Raw genomic sequence first — 6,705 nt, forward strand, 5'->3', positions numbered from 1 at the left:
ATATCAGAAGTCCAAATGTTTTTACTCATTACAGGTTTCAGAATGGGTCTGTTTGTTTGGTGGATGTGTGTGTGTGTGTGTGTGTGTGAATTATTTGATGGTGCACAGGGTGTAATAAACAGATGTGTAATTATAAGTGTAGATTCTTATTTTCAAAGTGACCTATCAGCAACATGCACTTCATCTGTGCCAAGTCAGCTGCCTTCTCCACTCATCAAATTCAACCATGTCACAAAACAATACAGCTCTGATTTTGTCTTTGTGCAGGGTCAGAGGAACATTGGCCAGTCAAAGTGAACATAGATCCTGTCCTGTACACCACAACTATGTGCTGAGAACACCATTTTTTAATGTTTCAGACACTTCCCCTCGGCTCACTCAGGAAGGTGGAGGGGACATGAACTGCGCTCATCCCCCTTTTCCTGTTTTTGGGGCACTATTACTGGGAGAGTTGTACTATAGATTAGTCCAACAGCATTACAAAAACTTCAGACTTTACTCAGTTCTTCTGCACATCAGGGGGAGGGGGGGTTATTGGTAAAAGGCTGTGTTTGACACCTTAAAAACTACAAAACATCTAGATCTATAGAGACTATAATACTTTGTCAGATAATCTAAAATTAAAATATATTCTTTTTTCAAAATTATTATTCAATCCTGAGCTAAAAAGCAATCTATAAACAAATATATATATATTTATTATAATTATTTTAAATGATCAGAATTATCATTTTAGATTAAGACTCTTCATATGCAAATAGCTTGTAGGAAAGCATGGCACTTAGTTCATTTCTGAGGCAAACTTTACACTCAGATATCAGAATTTAGTAAATGGATTTTTGGAAATTTCTCAGTTCTTAGCTCCACACAATGCAAAAACTAAAATCTGTATAGGTAAAAAAGCAGCCTTCTGTTCGTGCATGAAGGAAGCTGAGTACAACTCTTGAAACTGATATTGCCGGCCAAATAAATTTTAAAGATATTATAAAATAATAATAAAAAATAAATTTCTTAATATTGTTAATTCATCTTTATCACTAGGATACGTACCAAAAACGTTTAAGCTGGCTGTTAGTAAACCTCTTATTAAAAAACCCACAACTTGATCCTAGAGAATTAGTCAATTACATGCCGATTTCAAATCTCACTTTTCTGTCAAAAATACTAGAAAAGGCAGTTTCATCACACCTATGTTCCTTTTTTAGAAAGAAATATATGGAAGTAAAATAATGCCAAATGTTTTTGAAATAAAAAGCTTGTTGAATTGCACTATTTGAAAAAAATATGCATTACATTAGCTGTACTTGCATTTAGATGCACTGTATTTTTAAGGCTTGCATTTTTATGGGCTGAAATTCAACATGGTCGTATATTTAGGCTGTGAATATTTCAATTAAAAATATTTCACACACATTTTCATTATTAAAAATTCAATAATTCATATTCACCTTTTAGATTTCACTTCCAAAATATTCATTCTGTTTAAAAATACAACCTATAAAATTCAACTAGCAATTTTCAGTCCATTTTATTTCGCTTTACAAATTCGCTTCCACAAATTCAGTGGCTCAAATTCGGCAGAAAATTCAACATTTCACATCCGGGAACTGCAGGAAGAGCAGTAGAGTGCCGATGCATCATCTCTATCTGCTGTTAGTCTTCTTCACCAGCAGGTGCCGCTAGCGGCTGTTTAAGACGAGATCACGGCTAGTAAGTCATCATTCATTCATAAAAACAGATTTACAGAAATGGAGCAAGCGGTAAGTGAATGTGTGATGATTATAAGGGCCAGTATAAATGCAGAAAAGCTGATAAAGACACAAAAGCTGCATTTATGTTTAATTCAGTGTATTTACGCTTACTTTCCCAGTGTAGCTACAGCTTTCTCTCCAGTGAACAAGATAACGTTATTGCCCGATGCTGGTGTATAGATCAAACGTTAAATCTGAGATAGACATATATTTTTCTCTGTTGTTTAGTTTCCTTAACTTTGTATCGCAGCGCTGTGTTGTAATACTAGGGCTTCCCTCATCCGTCATAGCTGCCATCAGGACATATAAACTCTTAACACAGCTTAATGGACTCGTACAGTGATATAAAAGACCAAACTCGCACCTCATTTGTGATGTAGGTTAGACTATATAGGCTCCAAGAAAGCAGATACTGGCATTAAGTTGATTTGACGCTGAACGTTTGATTATGATATTCGCAAATTTAGGGACTGTCTCTAAAGTTACAACATTATATATTCACGTTTCTACCTTCAATAGCATTTAAAGAGAATGACTTAGTCACAAAACCAACTGTAAATTGTTCATCTAGGTGTCAGGTATAATGCAAACCTTTTAGATTTTTGATGTTTATTAAAATAAAAAGTAACACTTTATATTAAATAGTTGATATGAACGAACAATGAACTGCACTTCTACAGCACTTACTAATCTTTGTTAATGTTAATTCCAGCATTTACTAATACATTATTAAAATCAAGAGTTGTATTTGTCAACTTTAGTTAATGCACAGTGAAGTAACATGAACAATGAACTGCTGTATTTTTATTAAGGTTAACAAAGATTAACAAATACAACAACAAATGTGTTGCTCATGGATAGTTCACATTAGTTAATACATTATGAACCTTACTGTAAAGTGTTTCCAAATAATCTGTCAAGTAATATGTAAAGATTGCTATGTATTTCACTACTGTATTGGATCATACAAAAAAATGCCATAATTTAAAGCTCAATAGCATTTGATGAGAATGATTTACAATCACCAAAACTACCTGTGAAGTGTTCATCTATAGGTGCCAGGTCGAAGAGTGATGCACCCTTCTCTCTCTCTCTCTCTCTCTCTCTCTCTCTCACACACACACACACACACACACACACACACACACACACACACACACACACACACACACACACATATTCAAACACACTCAACTCAAAGTACATGCACATATACTTTTTCTTTTTTTTACACATTCATCACACAATTAGTTCTACTTAGTTAATTTTATTTCTAAATTTAATTTAAAATTTGTATAAGCAGGATAATCTATGATCAGGTAAAATAAAAAATGAACAAAGTAAAAAAAAAATTGTGTGATGAACGTGTAAAAAAAAAAAAAAAAAAAAATAGAATATATGCATGTACTTTGAGTGAGGTGTGTTTGAATATGTATATGTGCATGTGTGTCTACAAGAGTTTGGTAGAAGGTAGAAACGTGAATACAGAATGTCGTAACTTTAGAGACGGTCCCTAAATTTGCGAATATCATAATCAAACGTTCAGCGTCAAATCAACTTTATGCCAGTATCTGCTTTCTTGGAGCCTATATAGTCTAACCTACATCACAAATGAGGTGCGAGTTTGGTCTTTTATATCACTGTACGAGTCCATTAAGCTGTGTTAAGAGTTTATATGTCCTGATGGCAGGGCAATCCTATGACGGATGAGGGAAGCCCTAGTATTACAACCCAGCGCTGCGATACAAAGTAAAGGAAACTAAACAACAGAGAGAAATATATGTCTTTCTCAGATTTAACGTTTGATCTATACACCAGCATCGGGCAATAACGTTATCTTGTTCACTGTAGAGAAAGCTGTAGCTACACAGGGAAAGTAAGCGTAAATACACTGAATTAAACATAAATGCAGCTTTTGTGTCTTTATCAGCTTTTCTGCATTTATACTGGCCCTGATAATCATCACACATTCACTTACCGCTTGCTCTAATTCTGTAAATCCGTTTTTATGAATGAATGACTTACTAGCGTTGCTTTGGTCTTCCTAAACAGCCGCTAGCGGCACCTGCTGGTGAAGAAGACTAACAGCAGATAGAGATGATGCATCGGCACTCTACTGCTCTTCCTGCAGTTCCCGGATGTGAAATGTTGAATTTTCTGCCGAATTTGAGCCACTGAATTTGTGGAAGCGAATTTGTAAAGTGAAATAAAATGGACTGAAAATTGCTAGTCGAATTTTATAGGTTGTATTTTTAAACAGAATAAATATCTTGGAAGTGAAATTTGAAATGTGAATATGAATTATTTAATTTTTAATAATGAAAATGTGTGTGAAATATTTTTAATTGAAATATTCACAGCTTAAATATACGACTGTGTTGAATTTCATCCCATAAAAATGCAAGCCTTAAAAATACAGTGCATCTAAATGCAAGTACAGCTAATGTAATGCATTTTTTTTTTTCAGTTAGAGCAATTCAACAAGCTTTTTATTTCAAAAACATTTGGCATTAATTTACTTCCATAGAAATAATATCTGTGAGGATTTCCAGTCAGGATTTAGACCATACCATAGTACTGAGACTGCTCATTAGAGTTACTAATGATTTGCCCTTATCATCAGATCGTGGTTTTATCTCTCTATTAGTGTTGCTGGATCTTAGTTCTGCATTTGACACTATTGATTACAATATTCTTCTAAATAGCCTCGGAAATTATGTTGGCATTAGTGGAATTGCATTGTCATGGTTCAAATCATACTTATCTGACCGTTATCAATTTGTAGTAGTAAACGATGAGATGTCATATCAATCACAAGTTAAATATGGAGTACCGCAAGGCTCAGTACTAGGACCGTTGCTTTTCACTCTGTACATGCTACCCTTGGGAGATATCATTAAGAAGCATGGCGTTAGTTTTCACTGTTACGCTGATGATACTCAGCTCTATATTTCTTCACGCCCTGACGAAACTTACCAATTCACAAAATTAACGGAATGCATAGCTGATATAAAAAATTGGATGACTAGTAATTTCCTACTACTAAATTCAGAAAAAACAGATTCTAATTTTTGGACCAAAAACTTCTTCACGTAATAATCTAGAATACTGTCTAACACTTGATGGCTGCTCTGTTAAGTCTTCGTCGTCAGCTAGGAACCTGGGTGTGCTCTTTGATACCAATCTTTCATTTGAAGGCCATATTAGCATCTGTAAAACTGCATTCTTCCATCTTAAAAATATATCTAAACTACGACATATGCTCTCAATGACAAATGCAGAACAGTTCATGCGTTCATGACCTCAAGGCTAGATTACTGTAACGCTTTCCTGGGTGGTTGTTCCTCCCGCTTGATAAATAAACTTCAGCTTGTACAAAACGCAGCAGCTAGAGTTCTTACTAGAACTAGGAAGTATGAACATATTAGCCCAGTTCTGTCATCACTGCATTGGCTTCCTGTTAAACATCGTATAGATTTAATTAAGAATTTAATAAAATCTTGCTAATTACTTACAAAGCACTAAATGGTTTAGCTCCCCAGTACCTGAGCGAGCTCTTAAAGCATTATAGTCCTTCACGTCTATTGCGATCTCAGAATTCAGGCCAGCTGATAATACCTGGAATATCAAAATCAACCGCATGCGGTAGATCCTTCTCCTATTTGGCAGCTAAACTCTGGAACAATCTTCCTAGCATTGTTCGGGATGCAGACACACTCTGTCAGTTTAAATCTAGACTAAAAACGCATCTCTTTAACCTGGCATACACATAACACATTATCAATTTATATTTTCAAATCCGTTAAAGGATTATTAGGCTGCATAAATTAGGTCAGCCGGGACCGGGAACACTTCCTATAACACTAGATGTACTCGTTACATCAGAAAAAGAATGGCATCTATGCTAATACTAGTCTTTCTGTTTATCCCGAGGTTTACCGTAGTCAACCGGATCCGGGCCGTATCCAGCTGAGACCAAGGACCTGCGCCTTGACACGACCACAACGCAGCCCTGAAGTATCAGCAGAGATCAAGTTGACTAGATTATCCATTGTGAAGGCCTCATCGACATGACAGCCAGTAGCACAGTTCCTCAATAAACCGTCCATACCGGCGTGATGAATACGATCCTCAACTGGATGGAACTGAAATAAATAATTTGATTGTTGCAATACTATCAGATTTATGATAGCAACCTGATTGTAACAAAGCACTGTTCGCCAGAGGAGAACTTGCCCCCCAACTAAGCCTGGTTTCTCCCAAGGTTTTTTTCTCCATTTTAACACCTATTTGCCACTTGTTTGTTTTGCCACCTGATGTCACCTGATGGAGTTTGGGTTCCTTGCCGCCATCGCCTTTGGCTTGCTTAGTTGGGGACACTTGACATTTGATATTCAACAGTATTCTTGACATTTATTCAACAGTGCTTTGATCTGCCTGCATTGACACTATTCTTGAAAAGCTGCCGTGCAGCCAAAATTATGTACCAGTTATCAATGTAAAGCTGCTTTGATACAATCTGCATTGTAAAAAGCGCTATATAAATAAAGCTGACTTGACTTGACTAAAGAGAACAAAATTAACAAGAGTCAAATCAAACATGCCAATGATTCCTGATTGATGACATCAGCCACATTGCAAGTGCTCAAATGTGTGATATGCCCTAAATATAATTATTCCCTTTTTAAAAAATTCCAGAACAGTAATAAAAACAGAAAAATAAATTTGTGTGTGTGTGTGTGTGTGTGTGTGTGTGTGTGTGTGTATTTATCCTCCTGGGACCCAGAATTATTATTATTATTTTTTTTTAACTATTGTGAAACAAATGAAAAAATTTTTTTTTGAAAAATTGTATTTTATTCATATGTTATGGTATGTCCTCTGTAGTGGACACCATGACTAAGTTGTTTAAAAAAATAAAATGACATGAAATGACATGTATAGGCAAAAACAA

Source organism: Chanodichthys erythropterus, chromosome 13 (genome assembly GCF_024489055.1).
Source record: "Chanodichthys erythropterus isolate Z2021 chromosome 13, ASM2448905v1, whole genome shotgun sequence".
Classification (NCBI taxonomy): Eukaryota; Metazoa; Chordata; class Actinopteri; order Cypriniformes; family Xenocyprididae; genus Chanodichthys; species Chanodichthys erythropterus.